Source organism: Tetrao urogallus (genome assembly GCF_951394365.1).
Source record: "Tetrao urogallus genome assembly, chromosome: 1".
Lineage (NCBI taxonomy): Eukaryota > Metazoa > Chordata > Aves > Galliformes > Phasianidae > Tetrao > Tetrao urogallus.
The window spans coordinates 175,699,891-175,713,449 of NC_136813.1; positions in this window are offsets into that span (position 1 = coordinate 175,699,891).

Consider the following 13,559-nt stretch of genomic DNA (forward strand, 5'->3'; position numbering starts at 1 on the left):
AGCCCAGCTATCCAGCCTGTCCAGATCCCTCTGTAGATCCTCGCTACCCCCAGGCAGATCGACACTTCCAGCTAACTTGGTGTCATCCGCAAACTTACTGAGGATGCACTCAATGACCTCATCCAGGTCATCAATAAAGATATTGAAGAGGACAGGCCCCAGCACCGACTCCTGGGGAACACCACTCATGACTGGTTGCCATCTGGATTTAGCTCCATTCACTACCACTCTCTGAGCCTGGCCTTCCAGCCAGTTCCTTATCCAGCCAAGAGCGTACCTGTCCAAGCCACGGGCTGCCAGCTGCTGCAGGAGAATACTGTGGGAGACAGTGTCAAAGGCTTTACTGAAGTCTAGGTAGACTACATCAACGCCTTTCCCTCATCTACCAGACAGGTCACTAGATCATAGAAGGAGATCAGGTTGATCAAGCAGGACCTGCCCTTCGTGAACCCATGCTCACTAGGCCTGATCCCTGGTTGTCCTGCACATGCCGTGTGATCTCCCTCAAGACAATTCACTCCTGGCACCAAGGTCAGGCTAACAGGCCTGATAATAGCATGCCACAAATTAAATATTTATATTTCTGTGTTAAATTCATCCAACTACAAAGATGACGTAGCAAAGTTTTGGTGTCACAGATTTCCACAGGCTTTCTAAGATTACTGTACATTTTGTTCCTCCAACTGAAATCTACTGACATCAGAAGATTTATATGATGGATAAGCTTCTTCACCTAAGGTGGACAGTAGAATCTCGAACCAATAAAATTTGATCACCGCTGGAAGGACAAAGATATAACAAACAAGGCTAGAGTAGGTATTGTTTGTTATGGAGACACCTGTTGAGTATAACTTTGCATCTGCAAATTAAACAGATCAGGAAGTCACACGCCTTACTCAGAAAGAGAAGATAGAAAGCAAGCAAGCTGCCTTGGAAAAAATTGTATGCTATTGCTGTTTTATGCCTACCATAAAATATGTGTCATGGTTTCCAAAAGTGCTGTCTTTGTAAGAAGATGAAATATCTGTGCAACTGCTTCACGTTCCAAGTGCTGACAGTTTGGTAATATTGAGAATGAATTTTACCTGTCTCTCAGCTGGTTTAATTAGATGCATTTTCTAGTACAAAGGGCATTTTTAATTTCATCACGACAGCTTTCACTGCACAGAAAAAAAGTACAGCTCACTCATAGTTACATTCATTCATAATCATCATAATCCAAATTGCATATTCACAAACCATGGTCTACAACAGGAAAATCACAGTGGCTGCAGTTTTGACAGTTAATATCAAAATTAATTTCTGTAGAAAGCTTCAGATGATGATGACACACAGAGTACATGGCGTACACGCAGATGCCAAGATTGTAGATTGGAACTGTGAGTCTAAATTGTTTCATAGTGTAAAATAATTATCATACTGATATCAAGCTTTTAGCTACTTCCATGCTCAAGCACCTAGCTAAATCAAAATCTTATGAGGAGTGTTTTTGGAGAAAAGTTCTTAGCTCTGTACAATTTAAAATGACTTTTTATTGCACTTGCACACTCTATAGAATGCAGTAAATTACCTTCTCCTTGAGAACAAAAGTAGCATTTGCAGCTGTGCCAAACTCGTGCTGTCCTTCTTAAATCATTTTTTTTTTCTTCTTACTTTTACTATGTTTATTGTAGATATTTTAAAATTACTTTGTAGATTATTGCAGATAACTTTATATTATAAGTGTTGTGGATTAACCCTGGTAGGCAGCTAAACACCACACAGCTGCTTACTCATCTGCATCAGTGGGGTGGGAAAGAGAGCTGTAAAACTTAAAAGAGAGATAAAGACAGTTTAATAGATAAAGTATAAGCTACACACCCAAGCAAAGCAAAATAAGAGATTTGTTCACTGCTTCCCACTGGCAGGCAGATGTTTAGCCATTTCCGGGAAAGCCAGCTCATCATGCACAGCAATTTCTTGGGAAGATAAATGCCATCACTCCATGTCTTCCTCCCTGTAACAGATGGAAATAACTACTGTACACTTCACTTGTAGGTGAGAAGCAGAAGTATATTTATTGATATAATATATATAGATAATGTAGTGATTTAACAGTGACTTAAAATTATTTGAGGTGGTTGGATATGATTTATTAATTACTACATGGAGAGTAGAGTTAAACATGCACGTACAGGAGGCCCTTCCTTTTAAGTCATGAACTTCATATTGAAGCTCCTTGTTTTTTAAACGTGTTGAACCACGAAGGTAAGGAGTGTAGATGCAGCTGGATTTACTTACTGTCTCAGACTTTGTCAGTGTTTACGTCTAAGGGATTGTAAGTGCAATCAATCTAAGATATAATCTCAGTGCAGCTAACAAAGCTTAAAACAATTATTCACTTACTCAGGATCTGTATCAGCAAGGTGTCTTGACATAAAGGCATAAGGGAACTGCACAGGTGTAGCCTTGGGAGGCATCTCCACTCAAAGGGAGACTGTTGTGCAGCCCTCTGTTGTGCAGGAGAGCTCAACGGGATCTTGGTCTGCTCACTGTTTATGGGGTAAGGTGACTGACTCATACTCATACTTTGCTTTTAGGTACATACGCAACTGGTCCTTAACTGTTGAACCTGGTGTCTGCTATCAGCACCTTCAGCACCCTACTTTGTGATAGATCTGTAGTTGCTACAGTACTGTTGTTCATGGTCTTCCTGTGCAAGGCCTTGTGTACAAGACCAGGCTGAAGGAGGAAACTAGGGGAATATAGAGGATGGGGAGAACAATACCACCTTATCTCCTCCTCTCCCCTCCCCACCTCCTCCCTTCCCCCTTTTTCCTTCAAATTTTCATCATGCTAGCAGGCAGTGGTATAAGAAACAGAAGAAAACTTGGGGCTGTGTAAACACTTACCAGCAATATCTAAAACATTGCTATGTTATCAATACTGCATTAATCAGAAATCCAAAACATACTACTTTATGAGTTATAATCAAGAAAACTAACTATAACTAAAATCTGTATGATGAGTAATTGTGCTTTAGTACTCTTTTGGAGAGGGAAACTCATTAAACCATCAAGTCAAATATCAGTGTAAGGTTTGTAGAAAATCTTAGTGAAAAAGTGATAGGACTATCCACAAACCACACTAGACATAAAGCATCTTCTCTGTGTTCTAGGGCTTAAAAAAACTACGGGTGCTGGACAGGGATGTCTGAAGGAATTGAGAGTGTGCAACATACCACAATAGTCCATAACCTGTCCAACTTCTGCCTTTACATTCAGAAAAAATTTTTATCTGCTGGTGATTAATGTTCTTAGCCTTATCATTTGCTCATCTTTTCTTTCTTTCCATCTCAAATTTTCAGCATTCCTTTAAAGCTTCAGTCACACTGTGATAGTCCCTCAGTTTGATGAATAACTCCTTTTCTGCCAACCTGAACATATAGTAATGAATAAATCTGCCCAAATTCTCTCATAGCTGTTCATTTCTGGAATGCAGAATGTTCTCCTGGTATTGTCCAGATGTCCTTTAAACAAGATAAAATTTGCTGTGCATATCAACCTGCCATGTCTTGGATACACCATTATGTCTTCAGCAGTTTGAGCTCTCTGTGGTTTAATTTAATACCTTTTGTCAACATTGATACATGAGAAGAGTGAAAATGAGAAACTCTTTCCAATAAGACTGGAAACTGCTGCCGTATTTCTTGTTTTATAAGATTCAGTAGGTAAAAAAGCATTTTGGAAAGAATATGTGCAAAAGCTGCATTTACACCAGTTACTGTTTAATTTCAGAATAGTGTCAGAATGGGGCAAATATGCATTCTATAAAAATATCAATTTCTTTATCTTTGCTTTCCTACTGTTGCTTACGTTATGTATTTTGTTAGTTGCTTTAAATAAGTTGCTTTTATTTTCACTTTTTATTGCTTTTTATTTTCACTGGAATTTTATTTTAAGTAAAGTTGAGAATGAGCTACTTACAAAACATCTAAACAATTAGAAAGGAGGGAGTTCTCACAAAATCCAAAGCTAATGAAATCAAAATTTGAACCTGGCTGGATTTAGCCCTTAATTTAGTTAGAAATCTATTAATTGATCATTAGATAACAAACCATGGCACATAAGCTACAATAAACATTATCCTCAGCTCTGGTATTCACTAAACACAAAGTATATCAAACTAAGTAAATATTTTGCAGTAACTCAGATAAATCAAGCAAGCAGTGCCTGAAACAAACATCAGAAAAGAATGTAAAAGCAAACATACTGAAAGCGCAGAATACAGCAAGAATATACACATTAATGACTCCAACAGTTTGTAGCTGCATGATATCTACAGAAGTGAAGTTCCTTAAAAAGGAACAAAGTTAATAGGAAATTAGTAACTGACAATGATAACTGCAAAGTATAAGCAACACAGTTTAAATACTCAGTGGTGATTAGGGTAATAATTTCTGTAAAAGTTGCAGATTATCAGAAATTAATATTGTAGGGCAATAGTACAGAGAAAATTATTTGAAAATATCTCATTCACTGTTTGAGATGAAAAGAGATGTAACTTGCTGATTTTTCATAGAACTTAGAAAAAAGAGAAAAATGTACAGATTGTGTATCTGCTTCTTTATATATTTTTAAAATTGTTGCTGTCCAGAAGGATAAGAATGACACTAAGGAGAGACAGTGAAGTGCCACAAATAATACTCCTAACTTTTCTGCAGGCCACAAACATGGCACTTTTTTTTTTCTCCTCCCCCACAATTGTTTGAATTATGGCTATATATTTCAAAGTTAGCTCTGTATACTTGACAAAATTCTCTTAAATAGATTCAGTAGTATTTTTCAGGTGTCGTACAAATGGGAAGACCTGAAAACTAAACAGCACTTTACTCAGCTGTGGTTTTTATTAGACTCAGTACTTCCCTGAAAGCCACAGTACTTAGCATATTTTGTGACTGAAGGATCTAAAAAAAGTCGGGCAGATGGTACTTTTAAGTCTCAGCAGTGTTTAAATGAGTTAATTATGGTTTAGTTTGAAGTTTCTTGAATGGGGTGTAGTATCATGAGATGAAACTTCCATTTCTAATAAGAACTTGCAGATCTGATACTATCATGGTATCTTGTATCATACATTATTGTATCTCTTTCTGTGTGGTGTCAACATTTTATGTACTTAAAATTCATATATAATACGTGCTTTGGGTATTCCATTGGTCTCCTTCCACAGAGCAGAATATTGCATTTATAAATATATATATATCATGACAGTCATATCTTACTCCAAATATTTTCATATACTCAGGCATTTGATGGATCTGCAAGTGAGATGATAATGGTCTTGCCCTAGTTCCTCATAACCTACACTTAGGAACACTTAATCGCTCTGTATACTGAGTTATTGAATACCCTAAGAAGGCTATTTTAAAAGTCACAATGTTTTCCCTATATTCTCTTGTTAGAAACTACTAGTGAATGACATTTCTGCTTTTTCAGGTCATAGTTTATTTATGAGAACAATTGATTTAGCAGTACATAGCAGCATCAAGCTTTAAATAGATTACATGGTTCATGTTTCAGAAATCACATTGGTCACACATTCTTAACTTTCCAGAAAGCTGAAGTGTTCTAATTTTTTTTTTTCAGTAAGAACAGTGGGTACTTGTCTAATAATTACATTAAAAAATCAATTACTTAGCTTTGTAGATTATCTGTAGACTGATTTTAAAGGTAAATTTGTATTTAGAAAATGTTCTTTTCCCTAAACATGCTTTAAGTATATCAGCAGCATTTCACAATAGAAAACATTACTATTTTCATAGCAGTACTGCTCTCACGGCAGTACTGTGTAATCTTCAAACTAATGCGTTTGTATTCTTCACATATTATCTATTGTGTATGATGTACCGAAAGTAATATATTATACAGTTATTCACACTTCATTTTGGGACTGACAATTGTAGCATATACTTCCCTTCTTATTCTTCACCAATTACCTCAACCCTGACCTTCATGAATATAATTTTCTGCATTAATGAGAAGTGGCTGTCTCAACAAGGAGCCTGAACTCAGTAAACATTGTCAGCTGTGTTAAATGGAGGTGATAAACAGCTTTCACTATTTATTTATGGCTGCTGATGCTGAAAGGAAAATTCACACTTTTTCCATGTGTATTTATTTGTAAGCAGAGGTTTACTGTGAAGTATTGGAGACCAAAGGAATGTGCCTTCTACAGTCAATTCAGTTTGGGATAATACTTTTATGTGGCAACATGAATTTTGTATTGTTTAGAATGTTGCAGCTGTTATCATCCTCAGTTTCTGGTTCTGAATGATCTGTGAAATAATAACAAATTTAGAAGTCCAACAGAATTGGATAAGTGTCTGAAGTAGTATTGAATTAGATTAGAACTGGCGAATATTCAAAACTTATGTACCAAATCTCCTTCCAAAATCTTCAGTGAAAACATAAAAATCCTGAAATTTTTAGAAATTTTTAGAAATCCTTACAGAACAGAAATTCTGATTTTTCCCACTTATAGTTGTTTAATTTTTGTGATATCTCTGAGACTGATAAAGCATGTCAAAATCAACATGAGATCATTAACAGAAATCTGTGGACAGTTTTACATTTAAAAGCATTTTTTTGGAGCTGTTTGCTTCCAAATGGAAATTACCAGAAGTGTTTTCTGGATGAAGACTTAGCCTAGAGCAAACATTTTCAGCTTGAAACAGGGGACTGGGAGATGTTTCCATTGGGTCCCGTGAAGGCAAGATACAAGCTGGTGACTCCCTGCTTTCTCTTATTTCTACTGATTTAAATTTGCAAGGCCTGGAAGACAGGAACAAAAGGGTTACTGGTGAGATCCTGAAGCCAGAAGTCATCACTCCAAAGAACAAGGTCAACTACTCCAGAACATGTACATTCATAATCAGTCATCAGCTGACCACAACCTTGGATGATCCTCTACTATAGAAGATCAGCACGAACAAGACTTTGCTGAAATGAGGAACAGCGAACAGCTTTGCTTTGCTCTGTTTGTATATCTGTATGTCTGTCTGCTTTTCTCTCTTTTCCCATTTTCCATCTCTTCTCTTTATCTTTTACTCTTTCACTCTGTGTAGTATCTGTTGTCTAATATTCTCTCAGAACTTTAAGCATAGAAATGACTCCTGCACCATAGTACTTTTACACGTAATACTTACTAATTGTTATTAGCAAATTAGCTAATTTTACCTCCAAATAAAACATTACTTGTTGTTAAGAAAGCTCTCAATAAATTGGTTTGTATTATTTGTACAAGTCTTGGATGACTCCATCACAGTAGTGACTCCAATTGACTGGGATAGAAAGTCCATATAGAAAGAGGAGACAGGAAAATATCCGTCTTCCTTGAAACGCGTTGAGTGGGATAAGTGGATCATAAATGAAAAGAATACATTACCTGTGATGAGTCCAAAAGAATCTTTTAATGCTTGTTTAGAGTCCCAGGCATTTGCGTATGTTAGTAAGAGCAATCTACCACCAAATGTACACGTATCCTTGCGAGAAATAGAGAACTAGAGTCTAAATCAGACAAAATGAAGTACTCTACACAGCGTCCAGTGAATTTGTGGAACATAGTGTGAAGACAGTGTTAGCTGCTTAGAAAAGAAGAAATTATTAGGCAGTATATTTGTGAGTGTGCAGTGGGAAGAATTAATATCAAAGTGCAATTTTTGAATATCCCTAACACAAATAACATGAGGAATGGAGCACAGAAATGGGTCAGGCTCATATGTTGTCCCTGAATAGTCAGTATTATCACTTATATTATAGTATTATAATACTATATATATATAAAATACTATATATAGGATATATAGTAGATAATATAGTAGTATTATATTATCACTTTCAGAGACAGAATAGATGGACCATCAGTCTAACCAAACAGAGCATTTCTTGGTAGAATTAATGACAAAGTTGAATTAATTCCATCAGTTCCTTCTTTTGAGGACTGGGAATTGTGTAAAATACTAAAATATAAAGCATTGTGCCTGAACAAAGACAATAAAATAAAACAAAATGCAATAAGACAACATAGTCATTAAAGGTGATGTTTGAATATTGCTTAAATGACCTGTAGAAGAATATTTAACTTGATAACATATACAGCCAAAAACACTTGCAGAAAATTAACTGAGGATGGAATTACCAATTCATGAGGTGGATGTCAAATTGGACTAAAAATTTATGTAGTTGCTTACTTATTTGTATGACTTTATGTGATACAGTGTTCAACTCTAGAAGAAATCTCTATAAAAAGTTTTTTGTTGCACTTGAATATTCAAATTGCTAGCCAGCACAGGATGCATTCAAATTTTATTGTAACCTGAAATTCTGCTTTTGATCAGACCTTACATAGGAGAATTAAATTACTTGCTAGCAAAACAGGCAAACTTAAATTTGGGTAGCATGTGTACAGGCATATTGAGACGGCAGTCTCAAGAATGTTCTATGCAAATTATTTACAGAAAAAAATGACTAAAAAGATGCTTCTTTGAGAAATTAACAAAAAATGGCCCAATGACTTGGCTCAAAAATCAAAAATAAGTGTGTCCAGTCTGGCTAAACAAAGTGAATACATTTTTTTTCCCCCAGTATATATATATAATATAATATAAATAAATAATTTGGGAAAATCTATAAAGAAAACAGCCAATAGAGATTTCCATTTGACTTCCTACTATCACTGCTTGATTAAAAACTCAACTTCAAAATCTGGGCATTTCCTTCCCCATTTGTATGCTCAAAAACCAACATCAGTGGAAAAGGTAGGATTTTCTCTTAGACAAAGCTACTCTAGTGAGGATGTCACATCTGCTTGAAAAGTGGGAGCTGTGACTTCAACTTTCTCTTCTCCCTCTTCCAAGGGGAAGTTGGCCTGAAACTGATTATTTCTTAGGCCTTCTATGGTAGCTCAGAGAGAGGCAGCAGCTCCATTTCAGTTTCAACTGACAATGGATTTACCCAGAAATGTACCTATAATATGAAATAATGAGATTTCTGAAGAAGACAGAAGTACTTATGCACTAAGAAGGAGTGGAAATTAAGATGTTTAGGTACTGAGTATTTTTATTTGCTATGTCCTTGTGCCTTCTGGTTTGTGATGGAAATTCTGACCCACCTCTGGGTTTTTCAGTCTCTACAGTTTAGATAGATTAGGGGACTTTCACAGACTCTCAGGGGCTGTAATAATGGAGAAATGGTATCTGGATGATATCTTGTTAAGAGCAATATCTTTAAAAATCAGGTTTTAAAATATTCATTCTTTGTGACATCTTAATTAGTTAGCTAATATTTGAGGGAACTGTCTTTATATGCCAGTTAGACATAGGCCTGTCTCTGTGGGCAGTAGTGATTCTGAAGCTGAAAAGTTTATGACTCTGTGATTGAAACTCTTGGGGCTTAAATCTGTAACCTGAACATGTAAAGAAAATATATCCTACTGGCATTCAAAATCCTTGGAAATATTTTAAACAAATGTATAATTATTGTTAACTTTGACTCTAATCATTTTGCTGTGTTAAGCTTCTGCAATAATGCAACTTAGACTTGGTTACTTAACAAATCTAAAGCAGCAGGCAGATGGCTTTTCTATTGTTAAATTTAAAGGGCTTACTAGTACTAATTATTTTGAAATGGGTTCCTATGGTATTATGCATTATTTCAATGAATAATGCAGGACCAGCAATTTATTGGCAGAACATTCGCAGGAGTGCTGTAAATCTAGAAATAACGTAAAAGCAGAGCAGATACATATTTTAGAAGCACAGCTTGGGGAATTACATTAGTGAAACTCTACAACTGTTTTTATAATGGTGCATATTTTTAAATATGATTGAATCAGGAGATATTTGGTGGGAACTGGGGTTTATTCTGCATACGGTCATGATGGAAAGGATACTTTGTTAATGAAATGGGAACACTTGTACTAGATTCTATACAAACTCGGGAGAAAAAAAAAGACTGCTCTCTCAGGAACTTGTAAACTAAATATAATTGCTAATGCAGTGCCTAGGTTACAGGTGTTGTTATAGTTTTAGCAAGAAATTCAGTGTTTTACAGCTAATTTAAGAAAATGAGACACTTCTTTATTTTGAGACTACTGATTACAATCTTATATGCTTATTAAATTAAGTGTAAGATTCATAGTAATTCTCAGTACTTGAATTTACCAAGACTACACAGTTGCAGTCTATTGTAGAAACTCAGGCATATTAACAATTTATAAATCAAAGAGTGTGCAAGTAAAACTTGACATTATTTTTGAAACCAATACTAGGTGAAAAGTAAATAATGAGTATTTATAATATAATGACATATAAAAGCTCGGTATGTTACTATACATAGTGGATATAATTACAAGTATTAAATTAAATGGATATAATATAAAGACAGTAAAAGAGTATATGCAAATATTTGCAGTTATTTACAGTTACATAGAATACTACTATATAGAGTTTTTAAATCTTTAAGTTAAAAAATAAAAGTTATTTTGAATTATGGTAAAAATGGCCTGTAAGACATACTGAAAGGACAGCCCAGTCCTCAGCTCGTTGATGAAATAAATACATTTTTAGAAATTGGGGGCATATAATAAACAGTAAAGCTATCTATCCAAGTTAACTTTACGGAAAAGATGTTATTATTTAGATACTCCTAAAGTAATATTTGATTAAAATGATCCAATTATAATTTCTTTTAAGATTAGTTTACATCTAAAAATGTAAAGGATCTTTACAGTCGTGTCTAGAGATCCCAGACAAGGTGCAGTTTATATGTATAAAAAAGTGACTGAAATATATAGACAAAAGATTATAGAAAATATGCAGCGTCATCACTTCTACCTTAAGAGATCAAGGAAACTTCAAGGGAACTATGTTCCAATATTAGAATACATTAAAACTCCTAAATTCTGTTTTTTTTTTTTTTTTTTTTTGGGGGGGGGGGGGTGGGAATCAGTAAAATAAGTGGACTTTTTTCCTAATAAAATACAGAGCTGGTCTGTCCCATTGTTTGTTATGGAATTGCATGAGCCATTCTGTGTTAACCATTATGCATATGCTGAACATTACACCTACGCTAAGGAGATGTAACTTCAGCACTATCATATACATTAGGATTTTCCACATCCATTTTGACTGAAATGCTAGACTGGAAGAATATATGTGGTAGGTTGCATCACAGCATCACAGAAGTAATTAAATTAATTTAAAAGTTTAATACTATGAAAAAGAAGAATGCTCAAAACATAGAAGCATCATAGTCATTAATGAAGTAACTATGCTGCTCTTACCAGTTCTTCCCTAATTCTCACTCTTTTGAGGTTTCGTTTCTCTAGAAGGCTGGGGAGAGCAAGATACAGCAGAGTCAGTTTTTGGATTACCTAAAAGTTAAAGGAGTAAATTGCATGTTGCCAATCACAAAAGCACTACAGCACTTCACATTCCATAAGGTCTATTTATATAACTGTTACAGCTCTGAAGCCCAAAAGGTATAGGCAGAAACGAATTATATTTCCTGAGCTGTCAACTAAATGAAATTTGTTCTAGCAGTAGCAAAGCAAAATATGGAAGTAGTAAGAGTATATATTAACATTTTATGATGGAGAGAGTTAGCAATAAAAAGGGCACAGAGTGGGAATAAGAAAAAAAAACCAAACAGTTTTACTACCTGTATTTCTGAAATACATTGTTTCTTTCTAAAAAACAACCTTCAGTGTGTTTCTTAGTTTTTAAAATTTATTAATTTTATTCTTCTACATTTATGCAAATTCTGAGACACTGCAGCAAAAAAAAAAAAAAAAAAAAAAGATTATGCTGTAAAATCTCCTTAATTTCAGCCCTGGAATAGTTAGCTTGTGGCTGTTGCTAAAAATTGTTAAAAACAAAAGAAATTAAACAAAAGAATTTAACACCGAATTTGAAGACAGGACGTACTCTTTTATAGGAGAGATAGGAACTTTAACATTTTTTCATGGTGTCTAATAGTTTAACACTGAAAATCCAGATAGGATAAGCAGAAATAATCTTAAAGCTTGTATTTAGCTCATCATGATCCTTTGTTGATACAACTTTATTTCTTCTCAGCAATTTTATATAAAGAACACTGAAAAAGTTTAGGACATGCAGAGCATAGCATGCTAAGGTTTTGATCTTGCATTGAGAGCAGGATTAGAACCTTTTAACTGCAAAAACTGAAAATTAAGTTTAGAAATCTTGAAACTTACAGCAAGATTCCTGATGCAATTTTTACCAAATATTAATTGGCCAAATATTAAGCCTGTATTTCTCAGAAGCTTTTTTTCTTTCCCATTATCACATAAATATGCACTAGCTTGTAAATATTTGCAGGAACAAGTAATATTACTTATAAAAACATAGTGCTGATAATTTGAGTGGTATTGCTGCATGATGCATTTCAGTGATAAGCAATGTATCACTAACAAATTTTTGTTAACTGTCACCTTATGTCAATTAGTATGAGTATGGACCTTACTTAGGAAAGGTATATGTTTTTGAGATTTAGATTACACAGTACAGTGGGCATAATTCTCACGATACAGTTACTGAAAAAAACCTGTGTTTATGAAGCTGTGATTTGGACACTGATCTTGCATTCATTGAAACTGATGGTAAAACTCAGTGAGTCAGAGATGGAAGGCAAGGCCTTCAGTGGAGTTGTTAAAGTGACTTACAAAAGCAGATGGTCCTGTATTGAAATGTTATTTTTATTCTTTCTTTTTTATACTATTTTGAATATGTTACTTGATAATCTCAAACAGAAGGAGAGAGAAAAAATTGTCACAAATCATATCTGATTTCTTCTCGCATTTCATTTTATTGAAACACTGAAGCATAGTATTTACTAAGATGAATTTCCTGGAAACAGAAACATAAGAGAAGAAAAAATAATGTGTTGAAAATGTGAAAGTGTAAGAATAAATTTAAGATATCTCTGGAGCCAAAGGATTTACGTATGTTCTTCTTAGTTTTACTTCATTAACAAATTTTCATTCAAAATCATATTAAAGCTCAAGATAATCAAGTTTAGAATTATGATTGCAACTCAGATAATGACTGCATATCATACACAAAAGTTATGTACATTACAATAGAATTACTTTTTCAGATTAAATCTCAAAACAGATAGAACTGAATCAATCTCTCTGAAAACTATAATCTGACCACATTAATACATCTGACTGTCTGAGATGTCTGTACTTCATGTACAGTTTGATCAGTTCACATGATAATGGAAAACATTTCACTAGATATCTTGACTCAATCAATTTTCATACATACTTTTCAGATAGACCAATACTCTTTTTAGGGTGAGGGAAGCAAAGTAATTGTAGTATGTCTGTAGAATCATTTATTGAAAGCCAAAATGAACATCAGCAATCAATATCCATTAGTCTTTACAATTGCAGTGAGTCCTGTTCTGTGCATTGAATGTAAACTTTGCTGTCATTTCATGTTGCTGTTCAAAGAAGATGAAGACTGACCATCTGTGTAGGATTAGCTCCTTGAGAAC